Source organism: Thermobia domestica, chromosome 2 (assembly GCF_964235325.1).
Source record: "Thermobia domestica chromosome 2, izTheDome1.hap1.1, whole genome shotgun sequence".
Taxonomy (NCBI): Eukaryota; Metazoa; Arthropoda; class Insecta; order Zygentoma; family Lepismatidae; genus Thermobia; species Thermobia domestica.
Genome location: NC_137455.1, coordinates 144744032 through 144765573, shown reverse-complemented (window position 1 = coordinate 144765573; position 21542 = coordinate 144744032). Strand labels below are relative to the sequence as shown.

At 32.2% G+C, this 21542-nt stretch overlaps 1 protein-coding gene across 2 annotated transcripts in view; it reads left to right on the top strand.

Moving 5' to 3' along the window:
- Positions 1 to 5350: 5350 nt before the first annotated feature.
- LOC145675948 (uncharacterized) overlaps positions 5351 to 21542 on the top strand; it is a 73608-nt gene continuing 57416 nt past the window's right edge. For both annotated transcript variants that reach the window (XM_081746765.1, XM_081746773.1), the window contains exon 1: positions 5351 to 5775. The gene's annotated coding sequence lies outside the window, so the exon portion shown is untranslated. The remainder of the gene's footprint in view (positions 5776 to 21542) is intronic.

The window sequence follows — 21542 nt, the reverse complement described above, 5'->3', positions numbered from 1 at the left end:
ACACTGACTTCTACCGGCTACAGTGTCGGTTTAGAGGACTTCACAATAGAGCTATTTTGGAAAACATTTTTGCGACGTATCCTCCCTCTCCATATATCACGGAACAATATGCGTGATAACTATTGAAACGCTCGCTTCATTCTACAGAGAATGTGGTACACTTCTTGATATCAGCATAAATAGTATCGCGTTTATATTTTTTTATATACAGTATTATGTTCTCTTTATAGGTCAGGTTATAGGTTCGGTTTTGTATGTACAGAACGTATTGGTATACAACCTTTCCCTTCATATCTAATCGGTCTATTAAAAGGAAACTCTGTACACTCACTTCTTATCCCTATAGTATTTTTCAAGATACATTTCGGTTGTGTGCTTTTAACCGGGGCCACTCCAGAGGGTGGGGTGCTGACTGCCACAGCCAATTATTGGTGCTGATTGCCACGACTGGCGCTGATTGCCAAAATCAAGGTGCTGACTGCCACGATGGCGTGCTGACTGCCACGAGCCTGAGGAAAAGTTGCTAGACGTAACATTACCGGACGCCAAGAAGCATAAAAGAAACTAGATGAACCTTAGGATCATGTTGTTCACACCAACATCTAACAAAGGTAAACAGGTCTCTGTATGTACACTCATGTCCAAAATTATTATCGCATGACTACAAATATGTTGTTCTAGTAATATAACTTGATAACGAATTCGCCTGGTATTTCTTATAATGTTAGTATGTGTATAATCGGCAAAGACAAGTATATGGTAAATTTCATGTCAAAAGAGTAGTAAATAAGAACACTAAAACGAAACTAAAATTTTCTTGTCCATTTAGTTACATTTTATTTTACTCGGTATGATTTTCGTATTTATAATCGTATGGATTCGTATGGACACGAACTTTTCCTATGAAATTTACCACAGATATACATTTCCTGGTTATGTACATAATATCAGTATTAAAAGACTCTGCAAAATTATCAAATTATATTCTTACAAGAAGACAGTTATAGATATGCGACAATAATTTTGGACATGAGTGTACTTTCAGTTTTGTCAGGGAGCGGTGCGTACAAAATTGGTACGATTTATGTATTCTCACTTGAACTCCCTTTGTCAGCATGAACTGTGTACAGCAGTATAAACTGTTTCGAGCAGCTCTTGAAAGTTCCATCAAAAAAGCACTCCTGGCTGTCCCTCACAAGGGAAGTTCAGGAGAAAGCACTCGCCTGCAGAGAAACTAAGCATGCCATTTGAAGCCCCAATTCATGCTCATTACAAGCTAATAAAATTCCTGTACGGTTGAGAATGGTTCGAGATATTCAACTTGGAAGTTTATATGAAAAAATGAGGATATACGCATTTATACGCGTTAAGTACAACATAATTAGTAACGAATATTGATTGACATACGAATTGAAAGCTATCGGAAGTAACAGAAAAAAGTTTTGCAATAACTAACGGTTTTGATAGATACAATTAGTCATTAGTCATTGTTCACAATAATCATAGGTTAGAGATGAAAATTGACCACTGTTGTTTTTCTGTTTTATGAAGAAATGACGCAGGCAAAAGACTCCCTTGCACCATGAACATTTCATATGTGCAATTGCGTTGCATCCGTCAAGAGAACAGTTCGCAGAACCAAAGCAAAAAGCAAATTCGACAAGTGAGTCAAAAGTTATAGATTTATACTTTGTTCGCAACCTGCCTTGTAGAACGCAAACTGAAATAATCCAATATATCGCGGGGATCGGAAGTGATTCGTATGGACACGAACTTTATTTGACTGTTTCGTTGGTACACTATAACGTCCAGATGAAAAAGTTTCATCTCGTGCTATAATTTTTGATTGATCGGAATCAAAACACATCAAATAGTTGCACAAATTGTGTGCAATTCTTTGGTATCTTCTCAACCATTAGGTCTTTGCCATCCGTAATGCTACTTGTAATGGACAATTTGTCTGTGAATGGACCCCAATGATCAAGCAATAACAAGTTCAAACCATCAGGCTTCGCCAAGGGAGAGAATACTTAATGGATTGAAACGCGCATCCACTCATTTCCTCATATAAACTTCCAAACTCAATATCTCGAACAGTTCTCAAGGTACAGGGGTTTTATTACCTGTTTTAATCAGCATGAATTGGTCCTTCAAATGACATGCTTATTTCTCTGCAGGCGAGTGCTTTCTCCCAAACTTCCCTTGTCAGCTGGCTTCAGACCATCATATTCATTAAATAATACAATAAAAAATTAATATAAACAATGAAGTGTGCAAATTGTACATATAACAGAAAAGACAATTCCTTTATTCCTAGATTTGCTGCGATGATTACTAAATTAATCCCTACTAAATTAATTAATAATCATAAATTTAGTATGAGGGATTAATTCCTCTCTTTCCAAATACAGTTTCTCCCAGGCTCGTGGCAGTCAGCACGCCGTCGTAGCAGTCAGCACCTTCATATTTGCAATCAGCGACAGTCGTGGCAATCAGCACCCGTGGCAATCAGCACCTATCCCTCCAGAGTGGGCCAAAGTTGATGGGAAGGAGTTTTGGAGGGATTTTTTCCCGACATTATCCCAATTTTTCGTATTCAAATACGTTATGGGCGTCAATACAAAGCATCTCTGGAAAGCTTGTTACATGCTGAAGAGAATGATCTATATACCGTAATTTCCAATGAACAGTGTTGATGCAGCAGCTTTTTCACTGTGAGTCTACGATTTTTTTTATATATACTAACAGGATTAATGAGCCGCAGGGACTTACTCCATTGTAAATGGCATCTAACTTTTTTGTGCATGAACATATCTTTGTTATGTTTATCGAATGGACTAGGTTTGATTCGGATGACATGTTCATGTCCGTTCCTAGAGAGCATCATGCAACTAAAAGTACCAAGTCTTGTTTTCTCAGTTGTCAGTAACGTCTAAATAAAATGTTTCTTAGAGAGTCTCTTTTGATGATTAATCTCAATCTAAGGTCTGTGAGTAGGTAACTTAAATAGTTAAATTTTGTTTCAATTTGAGTTCGAGTTTCACCTCCTCATACAACATCGAAGTTAATGAGGAACAGTACCTACAGTTAACATAGGGTTAGAACCATGACAGTGCCTTGAGTTCGGTGTGTTTGCATACCATCATGCACGATCTCTCTCTCTCTAGCGTATAGGCTGTTCCTTACCACAATATACATAACAGTACCATACGTTATCTATCAATATAACATACATTATTTATCTTGCAAAAAATCCACAACGAATAGTTTACTCTTGGAGTGAGTTTTTTCGGAAGATTTTCTCAAAAGCCACTAAAACAATTTTGTTCATATCTCGTAAATAAATATTTCATTAATAATTTAATAATGTATATAACATTACTTATTTTTTCCGAAAAAATCCACAAAGAGTTCTTTAGTCATGGGATTGAGCTTCTAATACCATGCATTCATTGATTAAGTTTGTGGGTACTGTAAACTAACCTTTAAATCCAAAAGGATATGAAATATATTGATAAATGTAAAATCGAAAAGTATCATCCTACTACTTTTAGAAAAAAAGACAACCACGGAAAAGGGTTAATAGTAAATCAATTTTGGGCTATATCATTAACTATACTATATATAATTCTCTTGCTAGTGCCGTATTGAAAAGCTCAATAAGAATATGGTTCAGATTAGTTTCATTAAATAGGTGGCAGGATTATAGTACAATTTTTTTAACGTTTACAAAATTCAGTTTTTTTCATTTTTCTCGAAAATTACTCATGAGGATTTATACTCACTTATATCATTGTGGTCACCTCAATGATATGTATCGATTGGTGTTGTTTCATCTTTGGATGTTTTTTCGTGAAACGATAATAAGTAGCAGTGTCACCTATACGCCATATCAAGCAGTTTTGTTATGTGGAAGAGACCTCACGTTTATGTACTGTTGGACTGCATACATCAAAGGGGGAATTAATAAGTAAACAAATAAATAAATACATACATACGAGCTCAATCGTGTCTAAGCGGTTAGCGCACCTGCCTTTGGCGCGGAAGACCAGGTTCGATTCCAGGCGAGAGCTCACTTGGTTCGAATTTCGCGTTAATCAATAGGTGCATATCTCATGTAGCCTCGCTGCTGAAAGTTAAAGGGTGCATACATATATACGTACATAGATACATACAAACGTACGTAGATACATACATACATAGATATAGTGTCCATGTGGTTCGGATAATTGAGATTTTTTTTATGTCCGTTACGGACAGACAGAGTAAATATATAGAGAAGTTTCGGTAAACCAAACTCCTCAACAATATTATACAACATTATATAATTATGTATTTTTAGTTTTTTATACAAGAAATTATGTTATTATGAATAAAGGAAATTTGCATAAACAGCCAAGATAATAATTTGTATTAAGCTGAAGTTTATTTTCAGGTTTAACTTCTATTTGTTGCAATGCACACTATACTAGCAGTAATACTGAGCAGAATATACAATGGCATAATGGACACAAATATTGAACAAGAAATGAAACAAATTACATAAGATAATTGGGTGTACGTAACTGTTCGTTTTTTGTTTTTTTTTGTTGTTTTTTTGTAACATGTACCGGGATCATCACGAAAGTTCTTTTTTTTTTTTTTTTTTAGCAATATTGATGACTTTAATTTAAATTTTGATATTTATTTGTTTTATTAAATAATCAGGAAATATTCATAACTTGAATTATATCATTGAGACTTTTACTTAGAAAATAAAGAATAAAATAAAAGTAAACAGAATTTAGTACTATTTCCTTCCTTAACTGTATATTGTTGATAGATTTTGTTTTTAGCAAATGCAGTTTCAAAATTAATAAAGGGGATTCATTATTAACTTTTTTTGATATCTGAAAACAAATGGTCTGAAGAGCTAAAAATCATTATGCACAGTTAACTTCCTGTATTAATTTCGACTTTCTGTTTGAAATATCCACTTGATCCCATCGAGAGCGAAACCAGTACTTGTCCAGCTAAAATGATTATATGAAGAAAAACTGTATAAAAACCAGAAGGAAACTTTTCCTTGAATTCTAATTAAATATTTGTGAGGTAGGTTATGAATTGGTTGGTGGATGACGATCAATGTTTATGCTGGAGATATCTCGTCCCTCCCGCTTGAGTATTGGTTCGATTGATATTGCAGGTGTAATATTACGAACCATAGACGCAACAACCCTCTCGCTCATTGACTCCACCAGCTTTGGTTCGTTCTTTAGCAGTTTCCCCTCCTTCGCCATCATCCTTGACTGGAGAGAGTGCAGTAATCCAGGCGTTCCACTTTTTAACTGGAACACTATAAGAAGCTGCTAGGCCTTGCGCGCCTCAGAAGGTCTGTGACGCTGTAAGACGACGCATTTGGACTTCTGTGGAGGAGAGGGTTTTCTCTTTTTTTAAAAAAAGCATTGTTGGTGTATTCTTGAATGTAGGAAGTGACTTCAACGCACTACCGGAGCGGGAACTTCTTTTTTCAGTTTGTTATAGCATCAACGCGCACTTATTTTTACGCGGTTTTTCTTGTGTTTTCTGGTTTATTTTTTTTGCATTAACTTTCAGTGACAGTTGTTTTGTTTTCTTTAACAACGAAAATAAATAGTGAATATGTTGTGAACTAACGTGGATTTTATGGTGACTAATAACAGGGAACAGTGATTTGTCTTTTATTTCACCCTATTATCCAAGAGTAGCTACCAAAATTGGATTCTTTCCTATACGAAGGACTATCAATTGACAAAGGTAAGTTACAATCAAAAAAATTAATTATTAAATATATTAATAACAACTTAACTATTAAATATGTTTATTCAGTATTGCAGTCATATTTTACCATCCTTACTAAAATATTCCCCCAAGATCGAAAACTCCCACAGTTCTCTAAATAAGGTTTATTAGCATCAAATATTGTTTGAGTGCTAGTAAGTTTCTTAATGAAAGCTTTCTTCGTTTCTATTTAATGTCAACATTCGGTCGCTGACATTCTACCTTTAATAATACTTCTTTCTCATTGGCTATCTAATATTCATTTAATGAATAATGTTATAAACAGTAGTATGTATGGGCACAGTGGCTCACTGGTAGAGCCCTCATCTCTGATCCGAGAGATCCCTGGTTCGATCCCAGAACATATGAGTTTGTTGTAGACAACATATGTTTTGTCAAGGTGCTCCTGTTTCTTCCTACATTATCATTCTACCAATTCTATCATAACAATTTACTTTCATGAATCATTCTCCTTTATTCTACATTACATAATCGTGGGACGTAATATTTAAAGGATTTAATTTCGTTTCATATCAAATGTATACAATATTTAGCCCAGAACAAAATAACCCAAGTATGATTAAATAATTAATAGCTCTGTGAACAAACTAGTCCAAGTTCAAAATTGTAAGTTATTTTTGCTCAATTCTCTCAAGTATATTTGACAGGAGCCGAACAGGTTCAATATATATTGAAATTTTGAGTTCAATATCTTACGCTTGTGTGCCTTAGGCTAAAGGAGACGATGAGAAATGAATGGTGAAGGAGCAATGCATAACACCTATGCCCTGAACGAGATGCGAACCCACAAAAGATGAGACTTGCGATCGACAGCCTTGTCCATTAGACCGCTATTTCATGCCGATACACTATTCATTTGTATTAATAGGCAACCTCTTGAGCCTAGAAAGCATAACAGAGGAATAGTTAAAAGCAGGGCTGAAGTTACTCCAGATCCGTAACTAAAGATAACCAGGGGGAAACATCCCTCAAAGTTTCAATTGTTTTTGATATGTGTATATGAACGTAAAATGTGCTCAAGTTAGCTCTGAAAAATTATTTCGGTCCTCCCTATTGTAGTTTTGTGGTTATGGGTCTGAGTCACATTTGTACATGTACAGTTCGGCCCGGATTCTCAAATGTATTTCTTTAAAGTAGGATGACTGTACATTGGGTTTGCAACCAAATTGTCCCATTTTCATAAAGTCATCCGATATCCTGAGAAAAATGCAAATAGGACGCAAAGTGTCCTTTTTGAAAAAAGAAAAAAGTAATTTTTGACTCATAGTTACGTAGTATAGTTTTTACATGTTCTTAAATCCCGTACTTGAGCCTTTGTTTGGAAAGATTTCAAAATTTTGTCAAATATTTTCATACATTTGGAACAAATATCTCCATAATAAACTCTATGTTCGTATATTCGACAACCTTTAGTGGATGGATAATCGAAGGGTACCTCTTCCTTCCTAGTATGACTAACGACATAACAATGACCACTAGGCCACTTTGCCGAGTATTCCGCTTATTTTTCTAAATCCGGTTACCTTACTTCAAGGCATCGAACCGAAAAGAACCATATAAATGTGACATCAGAATGCTTTTCCCTTAGTCGATACTCAAGAGGAGTTAAATTTCTTTATGTTTAGAAATCAAGATAAACAAATGCCTTGACAGTACATTGTAAAAGAGATCTTATTTCTTTATAATTCTTTGTCTGGTTGAATATACATATTTAAGTAACAAAGTGAGAAAATAACAAATAAGAACAATCTGCAGCAGAATTTAGCGTAACTGTGACAAACGTCGAGCTTTTGTTACAGATCATTCATATTATGAGCATAAATGACGGAATATCCAGGAAAGGATCGATCTATTTCTTTCTTCATATTCTTTCCGAGTTTGTGTTTCTAGATTGATGTGATCTTCACATTTTAAACGAAAATATTGATACTATAATCATGATTGAGTAGAATTTGGTGCATCAATTAGCATAATTTATGATTAAACTATCTTCATTCATAATAACGAATTCCCTATTAATTACAATATCAAGGAGTGGACACATCTAGTATGGACTAAAAGCTTCGATTTAGCATGTCTATAAACATTTTTCATTATGCACCTCGGTTCTGTGAATTTCTTATTTATTTATTTATTACGAACATTTTAGTTTATCCCGAAATGATTATGTCTGACGGTTATACCCTTTAGGCTAAAGGAGATGAATAATTACTGAAATTAAATAATTGTGAAATTAAAATTTTTGAACTGTCCCATCGGAATCGAACTCGAGACCACATGCTCCAAATGCACGTGCACGAGCCATTTGACCAGCGGTAATGGCTGTTTTTCTTTAAAAAGAACGATGGCACAATCATTTAATGTAAACTATAGATATGTTAAGGCACCGATGGAAGCTTCAGTCGTAATTTATTATGCTATTAGTAGATTTCTATGCTATTAATAGATGAAGCTGTCGATAATTAATGTAATAAATTACAACCTTAACATGCTGTATTAATATATATATATATATATATATATATATATATATATATAAAATGAAAAATGTTTATGGTTCATATTAAATTGATGCTGTCCCTACTCCTGCTTCCTCTTAAAGGAAAAGTATTGTTAGGAATTCCTTGCAGGTGACTATACTATTCAAAGCCTAGGCCTTTATTTCCACGAGACTTGTCAAATCATCGCTTTACCTGGCATTTGCCCAAAAGTGAACCTGCCTTCTTCCGACAAAAAATGAGAGGGTCAAGGTGAACTTGATGATGGCCACAAATTCTTCAAACGATAACAGAATATGTATGTATATTACCTAAAGAAATGAATTTTTTATTCTTGATTTCAGTGAGTTAAAAAAAAAAGACCCCCACTGAAGAGTTCAATTGCAGTACTCGGCTCCTCTCGCTGTTTTAATGCACTAATTTAGAGGTACATGCTGTTCACGAGACGTGGAAATGGTTTTGCCTATCTTCACTTTTCGAAAATATAGATTAGCTAAAACTATTATAGAAAACCAGGAAAAAAATATAATCATACTTGGGAAGGTAATTCCTTTGGAAGAACGTTTTGATTATGCTGGATTAAACAGAAATTATAAAAACTGCTGATTACAAAATAAAACTGAATCTCAAACGATTTCAGAAATTATATCTATATCTATGTACCTAGGTATGTATACACTGTAAACAGTTGTTCAGCTAGTCTTGTTTAATTTGTCATGAATATACTGCACGGTTAGAAAAAGTCTAGGGATGTATGTGTAACTTATCAGCTGTCATGGTAAAATGGTCTAAAGTACAGAATAGGCTGCCAATACAAAGGTCTGTCTATCGCGGATTCGAATGTTATGTACCTACTGTCATCCTATCCTTCCTTTCATTGTCATCATTCATGTCATTCGTCATTGTCTCCTTTGATGTAAAAGCTTGACAATGGGGCGTAAACCTCAAACATGCAATGTAATAAATCTCGAACAAATAATTTACCTAGTATTACTTTATATATTACTTCGTGTATAATAATATTTTGATCTACTTGAGTTAAGTAAAGCGCTTCTAAAACGGATTTTCTTGCATTTCCAGCAGATCAGAGATTTCTAGAAAGCGTTTTCGATTAATGTCAATTGAAATTTTTCTTTCATTTCCTGTACGCGTCCTTGGCGAGGGAGATCCGGGTTCGATTCCTGGTGGAAGCTCATGTGGTTCTTCGAATCCCATGTTAAGCTGTAGATCAAAGTCTCTCACAGCCTTGCTGCTGAACGAAACGATAAACTCAAATGAAACCCAATCAAAAAGATCTTTAATTTCGTGTAACAAATTACGTCACCAAGTTAATCTTACTTTCCACATTCTGCATATATTTACTTACTTAATCGTTCCTCTTGTACTTTGAGTTGTTAATTTAAATACAACAATAAAATAGGCTTCGTTCAGTGTTATATAGTTGTATGCTATGATCCTGATTATTGTGACAATTTTCCTTTAACATCTCACAATTATGCACCGAGGCTTAGGGAGGTGGTGATGATGATAATGAATGAATTGCGAAATTGAAAAAATGAGAGAAAACGGGAGAACCCTGAGAAAACTTAAGCACACGGTGTCTGTCCACCACAAAAACCCACTTAACGCGAGCTGGGATCGAATCAGAGACATATGGACGAGAGATGAGAGCTCTACTAGTGAGTCACCGCGGTTTCTATTGTGACATGTGATTTCATCATAAACTGCAGTATCTTAACACAGGAACAATAAGACTGAAAAGGTATTTATAGAATTTATTGAATAAGCACAGATAGAAACTCAACCCAAATCGACACAAAAACTTTTCCTATATAGCGAAACCTAGTACAGCTTATTTCCTTTGGTATAAGAGAACTTCCTGTTTTCGATTTCAGAAATTGTTAATTTTTACAATGTCATTTAAATTGAATGGTTTTGAATTCTCCTGTTTCATCTCACTTTCATATTCCACAAACGGTTCCGTTAATTTTCATTTACACTTGTCATCCATCTGCCACAGTCTACAGAGTATAATTTAAGATGTCGTTTCATTTTATTTCAATGAAACGTATGTGTTATTAACGTTCAACCTAGATGTGTTATTATCGGTCAATTCCATAGTAAATTATCCAAGTTATACAAGTGACCAAATTCAGGAGGAGAATGTAATTTTCTCTTTTAAATTTTGAGGTTTCAGACCCAGCTTATGAATGCAACGAAACTTTAATTTGATAGGCATACTTTGATCTTTTAGATTTCACATCTAGTGGAAATTATGAGAAACACAAATAAATAATTAAAAAGAAGTTAAAGTTGGTAAAGAAAAATTAACAGAATATCCTAATGATCCTTTTTTTAAAAAAATCATTAAATTTATACTTGATTAGATTCAAATTAAAGCAAAGAGAATCAATTATACTCATAGTACTTAAATGTCACGAAATGTTGTATTTTTGTGGCGGCATTGTCAGTTATTTAATTCCCTCGTTGAGAAAGAAAGCTGTCAATATCCTTGTGGTTTAATTAGTATTACTAATCATTGAAATTAACTAGTGGTACTTTTATTTCTGACTGAATGTGCAATATTATTACACAACTCTTTCTTGAAAGTATTTAAAGAGAATAAAGTTAATTAACTAATTACTGTTATTATTATTAATATTATTATTGATAGTAATAATAGTATTATTTACCTCTAGCGCATTGTGACCCAATACAGATGAAAGAGGAGTGATCTGTTCTCATTAAATAGAAATATTTCCAATTCTAGGATTTTTCTTTCTTTTATTACATTACTTCACTGTATGGTACAATGCAATAGCTGAGGTAGTATTTTTAACCTTTATATTCTTTGTATCTATTTCGTATTCTCATCTCTTTTATACAATTTCGTTTGTTCTGTTTTCTTACGTCACACTAAGTTTTATACTGCATATAGAAATAAGCAGTTGAGGCAATGTTCAACTTTTGGAATACATGTTATTGTAGCACATACACATCATAGGAATGTTTTCCATAAAAATAACATCCTATCTTTTTCTTGTGTTTAACAATTTTACTATGAACAAATCAATTAGAGTTTAATCTTCTCTTCATAAAAAAAATCATATGATCATCCTAGGTATTCTGTCATTATTGGCAGGTCACTTGTCGCAACTGTAAAGCTTCCATGCTTCACAGTCTTGAGCTAACCTCTTCGTTTTCCCGAAACAATTTTCCGGTTTTGATACCTTCCAACTCTAGTCTCATTTGCTCCTTCCCTCTCTTTCCTGCCACCATACCCTCCAGTACATCCCTCATCATACAATTCCTTTTCAGTCAATGTCCTAACCAACTTCTCTTCTTCTTTGCAATTACATCTAAAATGTTATTTTCTCTCTCACCATTTCTAACACGCTCTCATTTGTTTTCTGTTCGACTCAGCTGTTTTCTCTCTATTCTTCTCCACACCCACATCTCGAAATATTTCAATCGTTCTTCATCAATTTTGCGTAAATGTCTGTATTTTTACCCCATACCGTGTAATACTCCACGAATCATTTCATGAGTCTTTTTCTCAGCTCTTTATTCAAGGACCTACAAAATAATATTTTCTTCCTTCTAAATGTTTCTTTTGCCATTTCTATCTTTGCTTGCAATCACATAAATCTTAAATGTATATGTCTTACACCACTTCACATTTTATCAGATTTACATACTTCTTACGCACAACATACCAGAGACTTGAATGAATGGCTCGAACGGGAGCTCATATTTTATCAAATTTACAAGCCCCTTACACTCAACATCACAGAATCTAAAATGCATTTGTCGAGCATCACCTCACATTTATCAAATTTCCACGCCTTTTACACATATAATATAGCAAAGACTTAAATGCATGGGTCGAATGCTAAGTCACATTTTATGCGAAGTTACGTGCTTCTTACACACAATAACGCAGAGACTTAAATGTGTGACTAGCCACATGTGACTAGCCACATGAAGACTAATGAAGTGTCTAGCACCACTTCACATTTTATCAAGTTTATCTTATACACAACATCGCAGCCATTTTATTTAAAATTTTAATTTGACTGTCTTATCCGCAACATCGCAGAGCCATTTTCGGAATTTGTCTTTGTTTTTAAGATAATAAATATGTATTATTAACAATTTACAGATAATTTAAAGGTCACCGAGAAATTATTTATTTTCACAGATCACAATATTCTTTCTTCATTGATTTATATGAACCGTTCGCATCCCAAGTGGCTTACCTTCAAAAATGAAAAATGGACTAATGCTTTTATTCACTTTTATAGATGGGTACTTATTTAAAAAAGATTTTTGTAAACAGTAAATTATAAAATCTTAAGTTTCATAATTGTAGTTTTAGTTGCCAGTTTAACAGAAACTGAATTGTTTATGAGATGTTGAACTTTAAATTTCACACATGAAAAAGATTGAATTTTGGAGTTAGGGTAATTGGAATACAAGCAGTCTATATCTATATTTGAGTGTTCGGTCTGGGACCAAGTTCTAGACCACTTACTTTAACGTATTTGGGCGGGGGCATTAGGCCAGTAGAGCAGATTAGGATGACTAGTAGTTTAGAATAGGTTACTGAAAACTGAAAATTAAAAAGTAAGTGAATAAGTTCGACTCTCAGGAAAAGAATGTGTATTTCGGATTTCAGTGGAAATTTTAAGTTTCCGTCTTACGCAATTTGACGATAAGTAAAGACTATGAAGTCTCTTTATTTATGTTGAAGTTGTGTAAGATGTTCTCTTTTCAAACTTCCAAAATTACTAAATACAGTTGCCTTTTTCTGTAGCAATTATGTGTGTACTGTAAATGGCAGTGTTGATACTTGTACAATTTTCTTGAAATGATCATAAACTAGTATTTAAATTTATGTAAGTTGTTGTTGAAGTTTATTACTTTTCTTCACTTCAAGGACAGTTCATGTTCAAGCAGATGCTTAGCATGGATTCACCGTCAATGCACTCGTGTGTATGTATGACCTTGACCGTGTAGCTCATTTCACTAGAGAACAGCTGACGTTACGCATTATCCTTTCGCTTGGAAAAAAGAAACAAGCTTTGATTCTCAGTGTAGCTGTGCAAATACCTCAAACAAATTTCCTATATATTATACTGTAAACAAATCATAGTAAATCATCATATTTTCTTAATCATTATTGTCTGACCAACATCATCCAAAACAGAATTGATGATCTTTGTATGCACAACAACTAAGAGTTTTATACAATATTAATATCCAGCAAGTAATTTTATTAATGTAGGTCATTTCTAACTAGTAGTTTGAAGTAGCCTAATTGTTTTTAATAGCTTAATTTTTCTTTAAATCTATTTAAACATCTAAATCTATTTAAACTTCGTGAAAATTAAATTTTGTGATTCATGATTTTAATATTTAGTAATTAAACTCGATCAAAGATAAAGTAAATGTAAAATGATAATGCACTATTCTTTTGAGACAGCAAGAGACATTTAAGAAGACTTGAGACAAGAAATCAATAGCACCAGATCACTAAAATTTCAGTTCATTTAAAGGAAATCAGAAAAATGATTTCCCATATAAGTCGATCGGTTGCAAAATAGTTGACGTAGATACTCAGCAGAGTTAGGATATTCTTATTTACGCGGGGAGGGGTACCGTGGCTTAGTAATACAGTACTCACCTCTGTTGCATGAAGCGTCTGATTTGATTTTGTTAGACATGTCAGTGTCTAATGGACAATATGGTATCCATGGGTTTTCTTCTGATCATCTCGTTCTCTCCAATATTTTAGTTTGACAGTTCATCAAGCGCTAAGATACTAAGAGAACCACTATGAAATGAATTTAGAATATCATCAGGAAGAACAAAGCACTCATTTAACATAACTATGTAGTTCTGTAAAGTACTGCTTCTCTCATTTTTATATTATTAATACAGGATACCGTATTGTACATTAAGATGTGTATTAATTAAGAAAATTAATACCTGCTGCCCTAATTTCTGCTCCCCTGTCTATGTTTCTTTTGATATAAAGGTTAGATTGAACACGATTTTTCGTGACTTTGTGGCATTTCTGTACTTTGTACGAAACTACGTGTAGATATACAAAAATGATTTAGTCTCTCAAATAAAATGCACGAAGTAAGATTTCTATTCCGGCGGCGGAAACTGCTTAACAAGTTAAAAAAAGAAAGAAAAGGAAAAAAAAGGTAGCGTAAAATAGTTTTGATAGCCAGCGATTTTCCTATTATGTTCTGCAAGCATAAGCATGTCATATCAGTTTTCCAGCAATTTAAATTGCTCCACTGTCATACTTCGTGAATTCAAAATATAGAGCAGAAAGATTTTATTTATTCTTTACATGTAAACAATGCACATGAATTTACGGTAGAAATTTAAAGAATGCATGCTATAATCAAATTAGTGTTCAAAATATAAACAAAAGTACATGGGACCCTCTGCTTGTTTAATGGCTAGTGCGTGGTCGCAGGTTTGGCTCCTGATCGCAAATAATTGAACGCATTTTGATGGTCTCAATCCACCTTAAAATGTAGATCCACGTTTCGTGTATCCTCGGTGCTGAGAGAGGATGTGAGACTTCAAGAACCCTCCCGCCCAAAACAAGTACTTGGTGCAACTTTGGAATGTGATTTCTTAAAACAAGATCAATCGTTTGCATCCATTTAGAGTGAATTGTTTTTGATTTTGCATATATATTATAAATTTATTTACTGGTTTGATCTAATCTAAAGGTACCTTGCCATTCTTCTAGAGCCACTTATAATTCATTTCGCCCGTCTGCTTTCGAAATGTGGAAAGGGCAAGGGCACTTTGAAAGGAATTATCAAAAGATGCAGTAGGAAGCAATACTATACCTGGAAGGTACACAACAAATTTAATTTATTGTATATAGTGCTTGTTTTCTGAGCATAATGTATTGGTACTTTTGATTTTACATCTTGATAGTTAGAAGCTTAACGTCCATGTTTTACAACATAATACAGGTGCATTTAAAAGGAATATTAATAAAACAGGATATCGATTTGTTTTTACAGAACGTCAAATAATAAACTCTTGAAGTAATTTTCTAGATTTAAATCATAACTGAAACAGCACCTCTGTATAGTATCACTCCATTGCAAGGAAACAAAACACTGATTACGAGTTCCAGTCCAGCAGCTGTCCGTCCTGGCCTGATTTTTTAAAATTTCTTTCATCTGTTTCTTCAAATGACTTTGAACGACACTTTTAAAAATAAAACTTCGCTAATATTATCTTTCATTTGGAATTCTTGTCAAATATATAGTATAAATGTGACTCACTGGGTCTGTTTCGAAAACTTGGTTGATATAAACTTAAAATTTATACAAATTCTACTTACAATTTTAATATTGTCTTAATGAAAGGTAAATTTATTGAAGCCTAAATTTTCGGCAAATGTTTATAATCTTTTTTTTTTAAAAAAAAAAAGAAAAATAAAAAGATCTAGCATCTCATTTACTACTCAAGTCCCTTCTAACTGTTGCTTGTGTTTGGAAATCCCTTGATTATCGCTAAGTCACTGAGAACTATAATTTTCCTATTTAGTAATTTATCTATTCTTTAATACCTTAATTGTTCTTTCTAAGATTAGTTTTTTTTTTGTTTCTCATCGCCTACAAGAGTTTTCTAGTTTCATGTTGTAGCTTTGTTCATTTCGAGATGGCATTAGCTTGAGCCGAGACCTCATCTATTATCGTCTTTCATTCAGAAGAGTATCCATAAAAGGGACATGATATTTAAAAACTCATAATTTAATAATAATAATAATAATAATAATAATAATAATAATAATAATAATAATAATAATAATAATAATAATAATAATAATAATAATAATAATAATAATAATAATAATAATAGAAAAGTATTTATTCGAAATTACCCAAATTACAAAGGATTTTTAAGTTAATAACTGGTTGAAAATAATCGACACGTGTTTGAAGTTGGCACTTCATGCTGCACCAATTTGATAGGGAACTCGAATGTGATAGGATTTTGTTTCCTAAAAGAAAAAAACATAATTTTGTATATAAATGTTTTCAATGCATATGTCTTTACAAACTATTATATTAGAATATATAATAGTTATATATTAGAAGTTATATTACTAGTTATATCTAATAGTTATATAGAATATACATATATTAGAATATGGAGTATATAAAATACCATATTCAGATCGTATGTATTTTTTCTATCGGTGTAAGTACTTGCTAGCTAAAGTATAAAAGTCAAGAATATATTCTATAATTTTCAATTTTCCAGTTGTTTTACCTTAAAAATTACTATAAGATTAGAGGAAACTAGTATCGATTTACATACTTTCATGAACCTTATTTTTTATTTAAAAAACGAATGCTTGTTTGTTTCTTTATCCTCTAAACACACCGTTGACTTAATATACTTGTACGTAACTGTAGTGTAGAGACTTAGCCTATAATGAGAATTTTTCCAGGCTACTTGCTGCAAATTAAGAATAGATGTACCAATACAAAATCATTACATATATTCTGTCTTTTTGATAAAATCGATTCCTCGTACCTTCAAAACATATTTTATACTCCTCGGTGTAGGTTTACTTTAGGAGAGCATCATAGCTGTAAATAGGTTTCCTGGGCAAATTTCGACTCAAAGTTGAATGTATGTTTGAATGTTTCAATGTGTGTGTGAATGTATGTCCGCTATATAAATCCACACCGTTGGCTTGGTATATTTCTAGGCATGGTACACTTCTAAGAAACTAAGGCTATTTAGAACTTTTACTAAATACTTCAACGGCGAGAACTTCAACTGGTGTTATGCAATAAATGACAAATCAAGAATATACGGACACATTTCTTTGTCCTGCATTTTTTGTCTTCAATGAGACACGGTGTCCTAATAGATCCTTACCAAAAGGAATACCTTTTATTTTTGCCAGAAATCCTTGCTCAAAAGGAATGATTTGGAAAATGAGAGTGATATTAAAGTTAGTATGTAATAATATATTAAAAATTGAATTATAATTTTAATAAAAATGTTTAATACAATAATTTGTTTGTGTAAAATACAGCCACACTTGAAAACATGTTTATCACATAAATATATCAGGTTTAGGGGAAAATTCCTTCAATATGAGTTAATCTTTTAGGCCCGTGCTATTTTCGAGTTATTTCCAAAATGTGAATAGTATTTTTTTTTGGCTGGGTGAAAGCAAGAAAATAATAAAGGAAATTACAATAGAAAGTCATATTTTCTTTTTTTTCTGATCAATTTGTCCGCATTTTGAGCATGTTCCGTTCTGTGAAGATTGAATCTTTGAAAAAAAAAATCTAAGTGCTTGAAAATTGTTAGCCACGCATGACATATGCAAAAGCGTTCACGAATTTGTCCTTAAACGTATGATTTGAGTCACGGTGATTGCCTTATCTTTCAAATATATCAGATGGATTGCAGTCAACCGGAGAAAACATAAGTTTTATTAATCACATGATTAAATAATAAGAAAATGAAGGTCATGATAATTGAAAATTTTTAGATACCATTAGAAAAATGACTTCTTTTCTTCACATTTTTTTCCTCAATTATGATTTTTTTTATAGTTTTCCTTGACTTCTACGGTCTTGCATGCAGGTGATTGAACTAGTAGATAATGTTTATTGCCTTTAAGTGTTAAATAAAATAATTATTATTTTCATAGAAGTCATTAGAAGTGATAAATGGGTCTGCATAATCATTCAAACATAACTTCGTATTTCCACTTTCTTTTAGTACATATATTATTATCTAGTGTGTCGTACCGTAGTTAAACAAGACTTTATCTAAAGAGGGATATTAAACCTCTTGAAAGCCTCAGTTTCTAGTTGAATAAAGGAATATTTCAAATTACTTCAATCAAATCTCTCATCATTTCTTTCTTGAGTTGAAGAAATACTAAAAAAAAGGTTTAAATTTAATTTTACTAAAACTTTCCATGTTTAGAGAAGATTGTCAGGAGATTGATGCCACATTTTTTACCAGAAAAATATGAGATCCTCCTCAAGTCCCAGAAATTTTGAGTTTAATGTCTTGTCTTCATCGTGGATTAAGTTAGATACAAACCCAGAATTTCACATGAAATCCAAGTCACATGTACTCGTGCCATATAGTAATTATTCTGAAATATTTTATCTAATAAGTTTTGGGAAATTAATACATGCAATGAAGAGTAAAGAATGAGTGATAAAAGTTGATAGAAATTGAAAGAATGAGTGATAGAAGTTATCACTCGGATTTTAAAAATTAACCTTATTGGAGTTATACTAGTTTTATAAAGACTATTAATTTATTAGTGTTTCGATTTTCAGTGGAGGAAACATAATTTTCGATGTTGATACCTTATCGAGAGTGATTAGGGAGTTCCTCAAATTAAAATACCGAACTCTGGGCTAGAGAACCAGAAATAACACGACAGAGGTCGATGTGCTTATTACTCAGCTGAAAGACATGGCGTATCTTCATTGGCTATTAATTTAGGAAGTTTGGTTTGAATTAATTTTAAAATTTATGTTTTTGTTTTATTTGTTTAAATTTTGAACATTGTTTTATAAAATAATATTTCTTTGATATCTAAATTTAATAGTTTATGTACTTTAAGGCAAAGTACATTACACATTTTATAATAATATAGACAGCACTAACAGCAATAATAATCTTTAAGCTATCTTCGTTTGAACGAAAATAAAAGATAGAGCGACTGCGTCAAGGTTTCTCAACTTCCATGTATGAGGTTAATTGAATCAAAAGAACCATACTTTAGAGTTATTGCTGAAGTATTTATTTATGAAATATGAAGAATATTTACAGACAGTTTCGAAAACTTTATCCAAAGAACCTCACTACATCGTTCCTTCTGAATTTCTTCGATTGAAATGAATTTTGCTATTTTTTAGTGTTACTAATTAATGCGTTATGAACGAAATCATTGTAGTTGTTTTCCAAAATCTTTTTTTCAGAAAGAACGCCCTTTCCCAACTAAACTATTCTTTCTTCAATCTCCAGACAAATCACTCACGAAACATTATAATGTTGTTAACATGTTTTTATTATAAAATATAAAGGAAACTATTAGACCCGTTTCCGATAAAAAAAATCTGAACGAAGCTTATCGCAGCAATAAATTATATAGTATGTTGTGAACAAAATGAATTATATTATTGAGTATTTAATTAAATAATTATTAGAGAAATATGAACAAAATCACAAGAGCCGTTTTCGAAAAGATTGTCGAGCAATTCTTCCCTCCAGTAAACTACGATACTCTTTCAGATTTTTTCAAAGTGTTATTTCGCTATATTATATTGTTTTCAATACAATATAAATGAACAGTTATCCAATTTTTAAATGTAAATTTTTATCGAAAAACGATCTCTGTAAAGAATGTAACTCACAAATAAATCACACCTTCTTATTTTCTAAGAAATGAATTAAGTTGTAAGGTTATCAAGAAATGAATTGTTTATTCACGAAATGGAATTAAATTAACAGAACTGTTTTTGAGAAAATAGTCTTAACAAAACTCATCCTATCAAACTCTATCTGGACTTTGTTACCAAAAAAAAAGAAAGAAACGATCTTGTAGTTATAGTGAAATATTTATTTATAAGATATGGAAAATCCCTAGAACAGTTTTCGAAAAAATCATCTGGGCAAAAGCCTCCTACCAGTAGACGAGTTTTTTCTGAAATTTTATAAAGAGAACAATATCACATTGTTGGGGTGTTCATGAAATATTTAGTTTGAAATAAGAGCGGTCTAAGATATTTTATATAGAAAATCGTAAAGAAAAGAAAGAAGAATAAAGAATATGAACTATTTTAATAACGATGCTGTTAAAAGTACACAAAAAAGGAAGAAATGGTGGAGTAATATAAAGAAATGGGACTAAAACTATAAGAGCATTGGGTGTTTTAAGTGGTTTGCTATTTGTGCTCAATGATTTTATAGTCTGAATTAGTGTCATTTCTTCATTTAACTCAATTTTTGTTTGCTTTTTCTGCATTTTTAAAAACATTGTTTTAATTTTTTAAGTTCTTACTTTTTACCTTTTGTTATAAAATGTTTTCACATGCAATTTGTTCTTGAAGCTTATCGTAGTTCCAAAATGTGAAACGTATTTCATGAAGATATCTTAGCTGTTATACTGTACACCGCAACTCTAGAATATTTTGGGTTGCATAACTAAAAGGACATATAATTTTTCTTATTAGATAACAATTAATAAGGAATTTTACGCTAAGGCGATAAGCTGGAACAAAAATGATGTAAAAATATTGTATTAAATTCAAGTTTATGTATTTTAACAAAATTTTAGAGCTCTAGTTAGTACAAAAGTACATGAAATTAAGTTGCAAGATCTGATTTTAACAAGAAAACAATTAGATAGTAATCTAATAAATGTATTGTGAAAAATGGAAAGCTAACTTACCAGTAAACTACCACTCAAAGTTTTTCTCGAAAATTGGTTAATTGCATATTAAAGGTTTGTTAATTTGATTGTGAAATATAAACAAAATCCTCAGAACGGGCTTCCAGAAAATAAAAAAAATTATTAGACCCTTTTCAAACTATAACACCCACAGACACACACACACACACACACACACACACACACATATATATATATATATATATATATATATATATATATATATATATATATATATATATATATATATATAACTACATAAGCTGACATAAATAAATTATTGAGCACTTCTCGTAGGGCTACAGTGACTAAATTTGGCATGATTGTAGCTTTCTTGAACTAACCCACAGGAAAATTGCCAAAAGTTAATACTTTTAATTTTTAGTGGGTCTAAAGAGGGGATGAAGAATTTTCCTATATTATTTAAATGAGCCTTTTTTTGGACATATAATCTCATGTTTTAGATACTTAGAATTGGAATAAAAACTTGCAATTCGGTATGTTTGTACGTTTTCTTTAGCACTACCTAAGTAAATCAGTAAAAATAAAAAAAAAAATCAACTTTAGAGTGGTTTTATAGGGAACTGAAAAATCTTTCCCATGTTATTTATATGGAATACCTTTTACACCCTCAAATTATTGATCAAATTCACGAAATTCACTGTTGATGAAAGGCCGATAGATAAGAAATGCGAAGCCGTAGGCCCAGCTGACTCGGGTGTCTGGGGGCT